Consider the following 16,743-nt stretch of genomic DNA (forward strand, 5'->3'; position numbering starts at 1 on the left):
GTCTTGGTCTTGTTGCACCGATATGGAAACCTTTGCCTAATGCCTCGGGACTCCTTGCCTACGCTTTCCTATTTAGCACCAAAAAGGAAACAAGGACACTACGCACGCTGGCGCCCGCCCGGCGCCCGCCTAGCTCCAGTCGTCATGGCTTGCGTCACAGGAACCTCGTGAGGTGTCCCTCGCCTTGATCTCTCCGCCCTTCGCGAGCCAGCCTGGTGAGGGCACCCCTGAGGAGGTCTTGCGTCGTCAGCCTTGCGAGGCTTGGCCCCTCGCGATGGCCTTGAGTGTTTGTTGGTGAAGGTGGGCCGTATAGGGCTGCTGGTGGAGCCATGCCGCGGGCCACAGGCAGGCAAGTCTGGGGACCCTCGTTCCTAGAACGCCAACAGTAGCCCCCGGGCCCAAGGCGAGCTCGGACTTGGCTTTAAGGCGATGCCAAAGGGCAAGTGCGGAGTGTCATGGGCCCCAACAGCCCGCGGCCCTGTTCGACACATGGCGATCAATTGGACGTGGGCGGCACCGCTTCCCCACCCAGCCTTGATATCCGCCTGGCTAGGTGGCCACGGTGTCCCACACAGTTCTTTCCCCATTGCTGGCAACGCACCCCCTGACTCCTCCGCTTCTTCGAACCTTAGCTTCCTCTCCCAATCCGACCTGAGCTCAGTCCTCTCCATCGCCATGGCGCCGAACCAGACGGAGAAAGGAAAGAAGCCCCTGTCCTCTGCCAGCCAGCCTTTGGCCGTTGAGCCCGCCGTCGGCCGATCGTGGGTGCTCAATCAGGAGGCCATGGACAAGGTCCGCCCTGCACTCGCCACCAGCTTCAACGAATGGGGAGGTACGGCGGCCTGGCCTATGTCCCGAGCTTCTGTCGATAGAACAGCCACCGAGGTCCAATTCTTCATCGACGCCCTGTGGGCCGGTCTGGTCCCCCTTCTCCACCTTCTTCAACGCCATGCTTTCCCATTACCAGATTCATCTGCTGCACCTAGATCCCCAATCTGTTGCTCTCCTTGCCGTCTTTGCCTTTGTCAGCGAGGCCATGGTGGGCATCGCCCCCTCTGTGGCCCTTCTGTGCCATTTCGTCTCGCTGCACCTGACCGACCCCTGGCAATGCTCGGGGTGCCTGAGCTTCCAGGCCGTGGCGGCGACGGCTGGCTCGGGGATTGACTTTGAACTCCCGCCGTCTGCGAGCGGGTTCTGGATGCGCTAGGTGTATGTGGATGTCGGAGTGCTCAGCCCTTTGCTATTGCCTCCGTCTGCGCCGGCCGTCCCCAACTCCAGCTAGGCTCACGAGAAGCTTACGAGTCCCCGCCTCGCCTTTGTCTGGCTCTGGCTGAAGAGGTTGAAAGACCTTGGCTTGACCGCACCCATGGTGATGAAGGAGTTCCTCCGACACCGCGTCGCCCCACTCCAGCGCCATTCCCAGCCGATGTGGGCCCTATCTGTCGGCCAGGATCGCATGAGGCTTCAGGAGTCGGGGCTTCCGCTCGAGGCACAAAGAACGGTGCTCGAGGTTCTGGCGGGCGACCCCTCGCCAGTAGATATGCCACTTGAGGGTTGTCTCTTGTACTGTTGCTCAAATAGGGTGGAGTTCGTAGGGCATATGCCCCCCTTTGACGAATGGGGGCTGCGTCCGGTCGGCCTTAAGGGGTCCCGCGAGAACCCCGTCACTATGGCTCCCCTCCCTATCGCCGGTGCCGAACTTGCCCCAAGAGTGGACGCAAGGGGGCAAGCACCAGCGGAGGCCGGAGGCGTGGGTGCCGACGTGTCGACGCCACCCACGGTTCCTAAGGCGCCATCTTCGGGAGCCCGTAACTCTCGCTCCGGTGTGGCAGTTGAGGGGGCGACACAATCCGCTGCTCTTAAGGTCGAAGCTCCCGAGGCCTCAGGAGGTCATCGCGAGGCAGAACTCGATGGCTCTCCCCATCTTGGCGCTCCTGAGGTCGCCACCTCGGCTGCTTCACCAGCCGCGCCCTGCGCTGGTCGCCACGTTCAACGCTTCGGGCGGCTCCGTGTAGACTTCGATGTGCTCAACAAAAGGAAGGGGTCCCCAAGCTACAGGAGCGGCGCCTTCTGGCCGTTGAAACAGAGGAAGTACATCACCATAGATGAGTAAGTACCTTGTCTTTGTAATTCCTCGAGTGTTGCTTCCCTCTCTGATGGTGGCTCTTCAGGATCCCATGTGCAAAGGTCGTGAAGCCTCCTGGGTAGCAACCTCCTCCTGCCTCGAATCTCCTGCTGGCCTTGAGCATCCCAGGCCAGCATGCTGCCCCCGGCGCGAGGTCGGCCGGAGAGGCAGACATGCTAGCTTGGTGCCTCGAGCCCGCTCTCTTGCCGCCTCTGCTTCGTGGCCTCGTCGGGGGTGCGATGAGCGTGCCAAGGGCTCCTCCCCTGGTTGTAGACGGCGGTTGGATGGCTTCAGTCTTGGTTCCTTCTTCGAGTAGCGAGCCTCAACCCAACTGGGCTCCTGCCGAAGCCCAGTCGGCGGCCGGGAGGGGGGCGGGCGTCAGCCCCCAGCCCCCTACGGAAAGGGAGCGAGCCACTTCGGATCCCAGCAGTGGCCCCCACTGTGGAGGACGGAATCAGCCACGCGCTCAAGTTTGCGCACGAACGGAGCGTCGTCCGCCATGAACTCTTTCGGGAGGAGATGGGCACGATGAGCCGTCTTGGTGGAGAGCTCACGGATGTAGACGCACGCCTCGAGGCCGAGGGTCTTCAGATGATGGAGGAGCGGCATAAACTGAAGGTGTCCATTAACCTCGGGCGCCACCAGCGCAAGCTTGATAATGCGAAAGCCGAGGCGTCTCTTGCGACCTCGTGCGAGGCTTGCTCCCGAGCCTTGGAAGAAGCCCGGGGAGCTGATCATCACCGCGAGATCACAGAGAAACGCGCGTGGGAGCTCCAAGCCTGGAGTGCCTCCTTGGAGCAGCAAGTGGAGGCACGCAAGGCCGCCCTAGCGTCGATGAAGGCGACGCCTGCTGAGGAGGAAGTGATCCTGAGGCGTGAGGAAGCGCTGGCGCTGGAAGCCACGGAGTGCAACCTTGAGCTTGAGCGGTTGGAGACGAGGGAGCGCCAAGTCGCCCAAGCGGAGGATGTTGTCGGTGCGCGCGAGGCCAAGGCCCAGGAGGAGGTCGATCGCCGGGTGGCCGAGGCTCGCGCGGATCTTGTGGGCAGGTATGACTTGAAGCTGAAGCTCATGGAAGCTGAAGCAGTGGGCAGGACTACTGCCCTTAAGTCAGGGTGGGCTGAGGTGGGACAGTGCGAGGAAGCCTCCGCAGCCGCCCTGACCTCAGTGCAAGCTGAGCTGGCCTCCTCCCGCACCGCGCTACATTCTCTTTAGCAGCAGGTCGCCAGCACCGAGTCCTCCGCGCAGCAGAGCAGGGAGGAAGCACTCCGCCGGCGGACGCTGGAGCGCGAGCACACCCCCATGCTCCAAAGCCTCAGGATCAGAGCCAATGCGGCGATGGGCACCATCTGCGACGAAGATGAGCCACATCCCCACTCGAACGATTACGCTAGACACCTCCTCTTCTTCAACGATGTGGTGACACACCTAGAGAGTCGATCCGAGAGGGCTCACATGCTTGTTTAAGAGAGGAGTTGCGTCCTTCTCAGGCGCGTGTTCTCCTGCATCATCAGCCACCTCCAGAACACCTACCCCAACTTCGATTTTGACGCCGCCATTGCCCCTGCGCCTGAGGCCATCAGGGGCGACCTGGCGCGCTGGGTACAACACAATGTGGATGCTCTAGTCAGGGCCTTCACCTCCTTGGACGACACGGTGGTTGTCACGGCGTATGAAGGTGACGTGGTCGACGATGGTGTGGGCGACACCGGCAATGGTGACGGTGATGTTGGCAATGGTGATGGCGATGCCAGCGATGGTGACGGCGACACCAACGATGCGTCTGAGGGCGACCCGGAGGACGTGGTGACTGATATGTCCAATTAAGCTCGTTCTTCCTTGTCGTTGACCCTGCATGTGAAAACTCGGGCACGACCCTGAAAGTTGTAAGAGCATTTTGGGAGAGGAGACCCTCATGTAAACAGATTACTGCATTTATCCCTTAGGCCAACCTGAAGATGTGTTTTTATGAGCCCGCGAGTCCCGCCATGAGCTTACTGCTGCATTTTACCTTAGTTAGGGCCGGTTCCTGACCGGCTCGTGAGGTTGTGAGCTTCTGAGGGACCTGCCGATCTGTCCAAGAGGGCCTCGCAAGAAGCAAGCGCCAGCCATGGAAGGACGTGCGCGCAGCATGCATGCACCGCACCCAGCCCCCGCTTGCGAGGAGCTCGCGAGGCGAGAGGTAGCAGGTGCGAACTCTGAATCAGGGCAGGGAACCAGATTGCTAGAAATCGCACGAACGAGAAAAGACACCCCCATGAATACCAATGAAAATTCAACTTCAAATTTAAATCCAAAGCCAGAAAACAGGGCTACAGAAAAGAGCTTAAAAGCAAATGGCCGCGTCCGGCGCCTAGTCTAGTCTTCTTGTCTTCTCACCAGCGCGGAGCTAACTGCTGCCACTAGGATGTGGGAGGGAGCCCCCAAGGCCCGAGGGCGGCACTCCTGAGACTCCGGGGCGTGTACATCCCCACTCATTATTACGTGTGAGTGTCATGAGCAGAGATCTTCACAAGCGCGAGCCTTACTTCATATCGCCAGACGAGGGCCCCACCCTACACCACCCTCGACCACCATTGGTGCGTCCGGAAGCCAGGACGAAGCCAAGGGGCAGAGGGGACGCGAGCGGCGCCCTCGGCGCCCTCGGGACCACGGGTCCTCTGCCGGGGGAAGGCTCACCAGCACCTCCCCGACAGAGAGCCTACCTCTGGGGGACGCCCTGCTCCACGCGATGCGGGGAGGGACCTTGCTCCCGGCTCCTCCCCTGCAGCCCCCAGTGCGCTCCTGCTGGTAGAAGTGAGGCCGTTGAGCTGGGGCTGCCGTCCGCCATTGTGACCTGATCCTCCTGCGACCCATGGTTAGCGTAAGCTTGCTCCTGAGAGATTAGTGGTACCCAATAGCTGTTGTCCTCGACATGGTTGGCGAGGCTCCCGGGAGGCTCCTGGAAGACCTCAGCTCCTAGTGCCTCCTCCTCCCAGCCTCGCTTGAGGAACGAGCCAGGTTTGTCTTCCAGCGCATACTCCTAGTCCATCATGCGGGGCACGTATGCCTCCGAGGCCGTCGCCCCGAAGACCTCGCCGAAGTGCCCCACGATCCACGTTGACAGGCCCAGCGCGCCGCCGTGAGGATGGTAGGGCGGCACTCCGCTGGGGCCACGAGTGGCAACGCTCGTGCCCGCGCTCATTGGAGGTGGCACGGGTGCGATTGGGCGTCCGATGCTGCTGGTCGCGCCGGTGTCGATGAAGCCTCCTGGCGCACGTCGGGGCACGCGGGTGCGGCGAGGCCCGCCATGCGATCCGGTCGTGGCCTAAGGTGTAAGAAGGGAGCAGAAGGGCGGTGCTTCCGAGGCCGCGGCGTCCAGTAGCTTGGTGACGCGCTCCAGCAATGTGTCCCGGCCGCTCTCCATCAGCCGGCATCGCAGCAGCTCCCGAGCCACCATGAGCGCGGCCCTCATGTTTGCTTGTTCCTGTTGGGTGTGCGGTGCCGTAGCCGTAGCGTGGCTTGAGGCCCTTGCGGTTGCCCGTGCTTGTCATGGAATAAGGGCGAATGGTGTTTGACCACGCAGCCCGTGCCCCGCAGCATTTGGCGGTGCACGTGCCACCTGGGGCGCAGGGTTGAGGTCTTCTTGGGGGGACGGCGCTGCCCGGGCCGGCCAAGATACCCAGCAGTCGGTGTTGGTCCTTGGTTCGCCGGACATCGGAACCGCGAAATGTCGGCGAATCAACTGGCGGAAGAGAAGCTCCGGCACACCCCTACCTAGCGCGCCAAATGTCAGATTTCGGGTTCCGGCAAAACCTTTGAGGGTCGAACTCTGGGGTGCGCACGAAGATCTCTCCCCCTCTAGCTCGCACGCTGCATGATGTCACGGCCTAGCTCGACAAACCCAAAGAACAGGAGACACAAGAGTTATACTGGTTCGGGCCACCGATGTGGTGTAATACCCTACTCTAGTGTGATGTGGTGGATTGCCTCCTGCGCTGAGGATGAACAGTTACAAGGGAAGAACAACCTCCTGAGGATAGGTGCTCTTGTGCTTGGTGAGTGTGGTGGCTTTGGTTGAATGGATCTGGTCCAAGATGAGATGCCTCCCTACTGTGGTGGCTAGTCCTATATATAGAGGCATGGGTCCTCTTTCCAAATATTAGGCGGGAAGGGATCCCACAATGGCCAATTTGAAGGGGGACAACTAGTACAAGCTATCATGACAAAAGATGGTCTTCGCCTGCCAAAGGCTCTGGTGGTGACGCCGTCTTGGGCTCCATGGTGACCTCCGTCCTGCTGTCCTGCTGGTCTTGGTCTTGTTGTACTGATATGGAAACCTTTGCCTGATGCCTCGGGACTCCTCGCCTGCGCTTGCCTCTTTAGCACCAAAGAGGAAACAAGGACACTGCGCGCTGGTGCCCGCCTGGCTCCAGTCGTCATGGCTTGCGTCACAGGAACCTCGCGAGGTGTCCCTTGCTTGGTCTCTCCGCCCTTCGCGAGCCAGCCTGGTGAGGCCGCCCCTGAGGAGGTCTTACGTCATCCGCCTCATGAGGCTTGGCCCCTCTCGAGGGTCTTGAGTGTTTGCTAGTGAAGGTGGGCCATACAGGGACGCTGGTGGGGCCACACCACGGGCCACAGGCAGGCAAGTCTGGGAACCTCATTCCCAGAACGCAGACAATAATTTAGACTAAAGTTTGGCAAGTGCCTACATATTTTAGACTGAATAAAGATAAGTGCCCCATAATAACTTTCTTTTCCATCTCCTCCTAGGCGCCACAGTGGGAGGTGAAGAGGGCAAAAGGAGCGCGTGGGCATAAGCTCAGCCTGAACCCGTCAGGCCCCTTGTCGAGGAGCCTGACGAGTTTCGGAGGGTGCGGGCGAAGGTGATGGTGAAGAGAGAGGCAGAGACGGCCCCCCTGTCCACTGCCACCAGGGCCAGCAGGACGCGGCAGGGCGAACGAAGCCAAAGGCCACAAGGAGGCCTGACGGGGTCTAGCTAGAGGAGCCGAAGGCACCATCTACCACTGGTACGGCGAGGTGCTATACAAAAATTTTTTAAACCCTTTCCGCAATGGTGTTCTAAACCGTCACCTAGTGAGTGACTGTAATAGGGGGGTCCTTCCCACACGACCCAGAAATCGTCGGGATATGTCCTCCTGGCACACACGCTCATTAAAATGAGGTCATGTGCGATGGGCGAGCGATCATATGCAGTTATACGTACAACTGTGCTAAAAATACAATTATACAGGTGAAATCATTTCCGTCATAAGTACATCCCACACCGTCAGTCCCCGCTAAACGTTTCCATTCATATGTACGTTCCACATAGTCAATCCAAGGAATACGTTTCCGTTAGTATATGCATTCCACACAGTTAATCCAAGAAGTACGTTTTCGTTTGTATACACATCCCACACAGTCACTCCAAGGAAAACGTTTCCGTTCGCATGTACATCACACACAATTTTCCCCATTAAATTATTTGTGATAGTTTTGTGACTGCCCACTATATTAACAATTTTATCATTTGTGTTATTGAATGCATCACACATGGTGCGTAGAAGAAACTGTGTGGCAAAGGCTGTCCATCACACACACTTTTTATGTGGAAAAGGTTTGCGCAAGGTGGCCTAACGCAAACAGTTTTTGAGAGGATGTTGTGTGTGATTGTTCATTGATCCAACACGGTTTATTCCTAGAAACTATGCGTGTTGCCTGAGGTCATCGCCCATGGTGTTTTCTCAATAACCATTTGCAATAGAAAACCCCAATTAGCAGGATCATTGGCCATTAGCAGGCTAATTGCCCTATTATTAATAATCCATTTACTTAATATAATTGACATTTCATATTAAGCACACAATATATTTCATTTCCTTATTAAGGAAGCAGGATTTCATAATTGAAATACATCAGAGTACAACATCATATAGGTTCAGCACTCAGCTACCCCATTACACAACTGCACCGGCACCAAGTTTCACATGCAACATCTAGAACCTTTAGAAATTAGCATCATAGATGGTACATAGAGAGATGCATCTCATCCGGAAAACTGCTGAAGCGGGAGGCGAATATTGAGCCTTCATTGATGTTGAAGTTCTTTGCAACTTTAGGCCAGTGCCGGTCGATGATTGACCGTCCATCCTTCGTCCTCTTTCGGAACACTTCAATATTGAACCATGGGTGTTGTATGAAAACCTTCCTCGCCTCCCGACCATAGAGGTGGTTTGAGAGGTAATCATCAGTGAACTGCTTTGGAAAGGCCTGAAAACAAGGATGTGCATAAATATCTTCTCTATATTGGAAATGGGGCAAAGGAATAAAAAAGGGCAAGGTATAATAGTTAGTACCATCTTGTAGTGAACTGATGTCTTCTTCATTGTGCAGACAAATATCTTGTTGTTTTTTGTTGCAAATTTCTTTATCCTAACAATATTTATGGGTTTATTGACTTGACTGATATTCATGGACAACTCAGTTCCCCATATGCAAAAGGGCCAAACAGTGGGTCAAAACCACTGACAGCAGGACTTACATGTGCAAGACCAAATTGTTAAAAACCTAAATATTAGAATGGTTCCAGGAATTGCGCAATAATGTGTTATTAGACAAAGGACCATGCATGTGCTTACCTCGATTGTAAACCTCAGTGGTTCCCATTGTTTCCCTGCAACACATATAAGATAGTTAGTCATCAGGTTAAGTGATGGTTCACATGCTATCAGTAAAATATGTTGATGAAAAATAAGCACATTGCAGATTCATCAGATTAATTCAAGCCACATGGAAAACACATCTGTCCAAACCAAGCATGATTAAGAACTAGGAAATATAGCAGTTATATATGTTTCTCATGTATTTAGTGCAGCCAAATTCGATTTATTCCTCACATGCACAACAATACAAAATTCTACCCACGACAATTGGACATCCCATTGCAGAATTGAACCAAGCAGTTAACTAAACACCACAACAAATGAACCAAACATTAACTGAGCACCACATTGCATAATATAACATACTCCGAATAGAAGATCAGATATTTAACCAAACCAAGCATGCTTAACAACTTGGAAATATAGCAATTGTATTTGTTTCTCATGTATTTAGTACAGCCAAATTCAATTTATTTCTAACATGATATACAATAACAGAATGCACCCACAACAATTGAACATCGCATTGCAGAATTGAACCAAACAGTTAACTAAACACCACAACAAATGACCCAAACCTTAACTGAGCACCACATTGCACAATATAACCTACTACTAATAGAAGATCAGACAGTTAACCAAACCAAGAATGCTTAAGAACTTGTAAATATAGCAATTGTATTTCTTTCTCATGTATTTAGTACAGCTATTCGATTTATTTCTCACATGGTATACAATAACAGAATGCACCCACAACAATTGAACATCGCATTGCAGAATTGAACCAAACAGTTAACTAAACACCACAACAAATGAACCAAATGTTAACTGAGCACCACATTTCACAATGTATAACATACTAGAATATCATACAATTAACCAAACCAAGCATGCTTGACAACTTGGAAATATAGCAATTGTATTCGTTTCTCACGTATTTTGTAAAGATAAACTTGATTTATTTCTCACATGGAAGACAATACAAAATTGCAGCCTGAATAATTGAACATCACATTTGGAGAAATGAACCAAATAGTTAATTGAAGACGACAACTAATTAACCAAATAGTTAATAAGTGAGCACCACATTGCACGACATATAGAACATTTACACTAGAGCACCAGATTGCATGGTAAAATTAGATAGCACAATTCACTAGAATTTGTTAAGGAAAGGCAGGAGAAGCACACGCAACGGGTAAACCGAGCATGCTTAACCGGCGTAGCTAGCAAACTGAACATGGGTCCTTATAGTGAGCTAATAAGACAAGCTACTCGTCGAAGATATCGATGATGATTGACTCCTTGGACATGGAAGAGGGAGAGGCCTCCACATCATGGGTGCCCTTGTCGTAGTGGTGAGTTGTCTGAGTCGCTCCGGGCACCAACCTGCTGGCTTTCGAGTTGAGGTAAGCACGTGCACGCTAAGAAAACACCTCGAGTCTTCGTCGAAGGCACCGGGGGTGGCCTCAAGAAAACACCACAAGCTATCATTTAAAGCAGCCAACTGTGTCGTGGCGTCGGTGCGCGAGGCGTCGATGGTGGCCTCGACGGCGAGGTGCTCCTCCAAGATCTGGGGGTCGACACAAATGGCAGCCATTGCAATCTCATCCACGCGTGCGGCCGTGATTTGCTTCTCTGCTGCCAAATGCTCCTTCAGCTCCTTCCTATACTACGTGCACCATGGCATAGGGCGCCACTTATTTGGTGGAGGGGTCGGTGATTTGGGTGGAAGGTGTCGCGCCGGCATTCGGGGCATGTGGGATGTGAAAGGAGGAGGAGGATGGAGGTCGGGTGTGGATTACCTGCCTGGATAGACGAGGCCGAGCAGCGTGAATGAGGGTCACCGGCGAGGAGCCGGCGTGGCAAGCAAGAAGTGAAGGTTTCAACTTGGAAAGGAAGGCAGAAACAGGGGAAATGTGGCTTTTGGTAAGGCGGATGGGGCAGGGAGGTAGATATTTCCATAGAAGCCGAAAATTTTAATCGGTGCAGTGAAAAAACTGGCACACAAAGTGTCATCAGACATGTTCCCTTATTGAAAACTGCGTATGATATGTGAACATCACAAATGATTCAGGTAGCTTAACCCATGTGTGATGAGTTTGATCATCAAAAATTTTGGTTCGAATTTCCATGGTTACAGTGGCCATCCACGTCATTGCATAAATTGAGCACACAAAGTTGACAACAGCACACCCACACTTCTTAATCGAGCAAGTTTAGCAATTAAATAGAGCTAGATGACCTAAACATTACTCTAACAAATTAAAGACCGATGCTCTTAATTAAACAAAACAAAACAAAGAGTACTACTATGGCTGGTGCTCATCGATCTCCGATACCTCCTCCATGTCCAGCTCACGCCCCACGGTCTCCTAGGGAAGGGGCTCCATGGCATCCATCGCACCATAGTCGGCAAGCATCTCACCATCCGCATCCGCCATCTCTTTGGAAAAGACCGCCACGAGCTAGGCGTGGGCGGCCGCGATCTGGGCATGGACGTGCTCCATCGTGGCATGGTATGCGGCGGAGGAACGGATGACTGCTCGAACGCTGTCAACGATTGCCAACTCTTCGGTCGTGGGTTGTCGACCATTGTTGGAGAAGCTTCATTTGATCTGTGCAGTGACTGCCACGCTCTGGGCGTGGGTGGCCTCGACATGGTAAATAATAACTTTATTAGTTTCAGGCTTATGTCTAGGTTTTATATGTTGTTGTTATATGCACGAGTAGAACACAAGTGAGTTGTGGGCGATATAAGTCATACTGCTTACCAGCATGTCATACTTTGGTTTGGCGGTATTGTTGGACGAAGCGGCCCGACCGACATTAAGCGTACGCTTACGTGAGACCGGTTCTCCCGACGTGCTTTGCACATAGGTGGCTAGCGGGTGACAGTTTCTCCAACTTTAGTTGAACCGAGTGTGGCTACGCCCGGTCCTTGCGAAGGTTAAAACAGCACCAACTTGACAAACTATCGTTGTGGTTTTGATGCGTAGGTAAGATTGGTTCTTGCTTAAGCCCGTAGCAGCCACATAAAACTTGCAACAACAAAGTAGAGGACATCTCACTTGTTTTTGCAGGGCATGTTGTGATGTGATATGGTCAAGACATGATGCTAAATTTTATTGTATGAGATGATCATGTTTTGTAACCGATTTATCGGCAACTGGCAGGAGCCATATGGTTGTCGCTTTATTGTATGCAATGCAATCGCGCTGTAATGCTTTACTTTATCACTAAGCGGTAGCGATAGTTGTGGAAGCATAAGATTGGCGAGACGACAATGATGCTACGATGGAGATCATGGTGTCACGCCGGTGATGATGGTGATCACGACGGTGCTTCGAAGATGGAGATCACAAGCACAAGATGATGATGGCCATATCATATCACTTATATTGATTGCATGTATTATCTTTTATGCATCTTATCTTGCTTTGATTGACGGTAGCATTATAAGATGATCTCTCACTAATTATCAAGAAGTGTTCTCCCTAAGTATGCACCGTTGCGAAAGTTCTTCGTGCTGAGACACCACGTGATGATTGGGTGTGATAGGCTCTACGTTCAAATACAACAGGTGCAAAATAGTTTCACATGCGGAATACTCAGGTTATACTTGACGAGCCAAGCATATACAGATATGGCCTCGGAACACGGAGACCGAAAGGTCGAGCGTGAATCATATAGTAGATATGATCAACATAGTGATGTTCACCAATGAAACTACTCCATCTCACGTGATGATCGGACATGGTTTAGTTGATTTGGATCACGTAATCACTTAGAGGATTATAGGGATGTCTATCTAAGTGAGAGTTCTTTAAGTAAATTAATTGAACCTAAATTTATCATGAAACTTAGTACCTGATAGTATCTTGCTTGTTTATGCTTTATTGTAGATAGATGGCTTGTGCTGTTGTTCTGTTGAATTTTAATGCATTCCTTGAGAAAGCAAAGTTGAAAGATGATGGTAGCAATTACACGAACTGGGTCCGTAACTTGAGGATTATCCTCATTGCTGCACAGAAGAATTACGTCCTGGAAGCACCGCTGGGTGCCAGGCCTGCTGCTGGAGCAACACCAGATGTTATGAACGTCTAGCAGAGCAAAGCTGATGACTACTCGATAGTTCATTGTGCCATGCTTTACGGCTTAGAATTGGGACTTCAACGACGTTTTGAACGTCATGGAGCATATGAGATGTTCCAGGAGTTGAAGTTATTATTTCAAGCAAATGCCCGGATTGAGAGATATGAAGTCTCCAATAAGTTCTATAGCTGCAAGATGGAGGAGAACAGTTCTGTCAGTGAGCATATACTCAAAATGTCTGGGTATAATAATCATTTGATTCAATTGGGACTTAATCTTCGAGATGATTGCGTCATTGACAGAATTCTCCAATCACTGCCACCAAGCTACAAGAGCTTCGTGATGAACTATAATATGCAAGGGATGAATAAGACTATTCCCGAGCTCTTCGCAATGCTGAAAGCTGCGGAGGTAGAAATCACGAAGGAGCATCAAGTGTTGATGGTCAACAAGACCACTAGTTTCAAGAAAAAGGGCAAAGGGAAGAAGAAGGGGAACTTCAAAAAGAACAGCAAACAAGTTGCTACTCAAGAGAAGAAACCTAAACCTGGACCTAAGCCTGAAACTAAGTGCTTCTACTGCAAGCAGACTGGTCACTGGAAGCGGAACTGCCCCAAGTATTTGGCGGATAAGAAGGATGGCAAGGTGAACAAAGGTATATGTGATATACATGTTATTGATGTGTACCTTACTAATGCTAGCAGTAGCACCTGGGTATTTGATACTGGTTCTGTTGCTAATATTTGCAACTCAAAACAGGGACTACAGATTAATCGAAGATTGGCTAAGGACGAGGTGACGATGCGCGTGGGAAACGGTTCCAAAGTCGATGTGATCGCAGTCGGCACGCTACCTTACATCTACCTTCAGGATTAATATTAGATCTAAATAATTGTTATTTGATGCCAGCGTTAAGCATGAACATTATATCTGGATCTTGTTTGATGCGAGACGGTTATTCATTTAAATCTGAGAATAATGGTTGTTCTATTTATATGAGTAATATCTTTTATGGTCATGCACCCTTAAAGAGTGGTCTATTTTTATTGAATCTCGATAGTAGTGACACACATATTCATAGTGTTGAAACCAAAAGATGCAGGGTTGATAATGATAGTGCAACTTATTTGTGGCACTGCCGTTTAGGTCATATAGGTGTAAAGCGCATGAAGAAACTCCATACTGATGGACTTTTGGAACCACTTGATTATGAATCACTTGGTACTTGCGAACCGTGCCTCATGGGCAAGATGACTAAAACGCCGTTCTCCGGTACTATGGAGAGAGAAACAGATTTGTTGGAAATCATACATACAGATGTATGTGGTCCGATGAATATTGAGGCTCGTGGCGGATATCGTTATTTTCTCACCTTCACAAATGACTTAAGCAGATATGGGTATATCTACTTAATGAAACATACGTCTGAAACGTTTGAAAAGTTCAAGGAATTTCAGAGTGAAGTTGAAAATCATCGTAACAAGAAAATAAAGTTTCTACGATCTGATCGTGGAGGAGAATATTTGAGTTACGAGTTTGGTGTACATTTGAAACAATGTGGAATAGTTTCGCAACTCACGCCACCCGGAACACCACAGCGTAATGGTGTGTCCGAACGTCGTAATCGTACTTTATTAGATATGGTGCGATCTATGATGTCTCTTACTGATTTACCGCTATCGTTTTGGGGTTATGCTTTGGAGACGGCCGCATTCACGTTAAATAGGGCACCATCAAAATCCGTTGAGACGACGCCTTATGAACTATGGTTTGGCAAGAAACCAAAGTTGTCGTTTTTGAAAGTTTGGGGCTGCGATGCTTATGTGAAAAAACTTCAACCTGATAAGCTCGAACCCAAATCGGAGAAATGTGTCTTCATAGGATATCCAAAGGAGACTATTGGATACACCTTCTATCACAGATCCGAAGGCAAGACTTTTGTTGCTAAGTTCAGAAACTTTCTGGAGAAGGAGTTTCTCTCGAAAGAAGTGAGTGGGAGGAAAGTAGAACTTGACGAGGTAACTGTACCTGCTCCCTTATTGGAAAGTAGTGCATCCCAGAAAACTGTTTCTGTGACACCTACACCAGTTAGTGAGGAAGCTAATAATGATGATCATGAAACTTCAGAACAAGATACTACTGAACCTCGTAGATCAACCAGAGTGAGATTCGCGCCAGAGTGGTACGGTAATCCTGTTCTGGAAGTCATGCTACTAGATCATGATGAACCTACGACCTATGAAGAAGCAATGGTGAGCCCAGATTCCGCAAAATGGCTTGAAGCCATGAAATCTGAGATGGGATCCATGTATGAGAACAAAGTATGGACTTTGGTTGACTTGCCCGATGATCGGCAAACAATTGAGAATAAATGGATCTTCAAGAAGAAGACTGACACTGACGGTAATATTACTGTCTACAAAGCTTGACTTGTTGCAAAAGGTTTTCGGCAAGTTCAAGGGATTGACTACGATGAGACCTTCTCACCCGTAGCGATTCTTAAGTCTGTCCGAATCATGTTAGCAATCGCCGCATTTTATGATTATGAAATTTGGCAGATGGATGTCAAAACTGCATTCCTGAATGGATTTCTAGAAGAAGAGTTGTATATGATGCAACCAGAAGGTTTTGTCGATCCAAAGGGAGCTAACAAAGTGTGCAAGCTCCAGCGATCCATTTATGGACTGGTGCAAGCCTCTCGGAGTTGGAATAAATGCTTTGATAGTGTGATCAAAGCATTTGGTTTTATACAAACTTTTGGAGAAGCCTGTATTTACAAGAAAGTGAGTGGGAGCTCTATAGCATTTCTGATATTATATGTGGATGACATATTACTAATTGGAAATGATATAGAATTTCTGGATAGCATAAAGGGATACTTGAATAAGAGTTTTTCAATGAAAGACCTCGGTGAAGCTGCTTACATATTAGGCATTAAGATCTATAGAGATAGATCAAGACGCTTAATTGGACTTTCACAAAGCACATACCTTGACAAAGTTTTGAAGAAGTTCAAAATGGATCAAGCAAAGAAAGGGTTATTGCCTGTGTTACAAGGTGTGAAGTTGAGTAAGACTCAATGCCCGACCACTGCAGAAGATAGAGAGAAAATGAAAGATGTTCCCTATGCTTCAGCCATAGGCTCTATCATGTATGCAATGTTGTGTACCAGACCTGATGTGTGCCTTGCTATAAGTCTAGCAGGGAGGTACCAAAGTGATCCAGGAGTGGATCACTGGACAGCGGTCAAGAACATCCTGAAATACCTGAAAAGGACTAAGGATGTGTTTCTCATATATGGAGGTGACAAAGAGCTCATCATAAAAGGTTACGTTGACGCAAGCTTTTACACTGATCCGGACGATTCTAAATCGCAAACCGGATACGTGTTTACATTAAATGGTGGAGTTGTCAGTTGGTGCAGTTCTAAACAAAGCGTTGTAGTGGGATCTACATGTGAAGCGGAGTACATAGCTGCTTCGGAAGCAGCAAATGAAGGAGTCTGGATGAAGGAGTTCATATCCGATCTAGGTGTCATACCTAGTGCATCGGGTCCAATGAAAATCTTTTGTGACAATACTGGTGCAATTGCCTTGGCAAAGGAATCCATATTTCATAAGAGAACCAAGAACATCAAGAGACGCTTCAATTCCATCTGGGATCTAGTCCAGGTGGGAGACATAGAGATTTGCAAGATACATACGGATCTGAATGTTGCAGACCCGTTGACTAAGCCTCTTCCACGAGAAAAACATGATCAGCACCAAAGCTCCATGGGTTTTAGAATCATTACTATGTAATCTAGATTATTGACTCTAGTGCAAGTGGGAGACTGAAGGAAATATGCCCTAGAGGCAATAATAAAGTTATTATTTATTTCCT

Source organism: Triticum urartu, chromosome 3A, assembly GCF_056163025.1.
Source record: "Triticum urartu cultivar PI428250 chromosome 3A, HENAU_Tu73, whole genome shotgun sequence".
Lineage (NCBI taxonomy): Eukaryota > Viridiplantae > Streptophyta > Magnoliopsida > Poales > Poaceae > Triticum > Triticum urartu.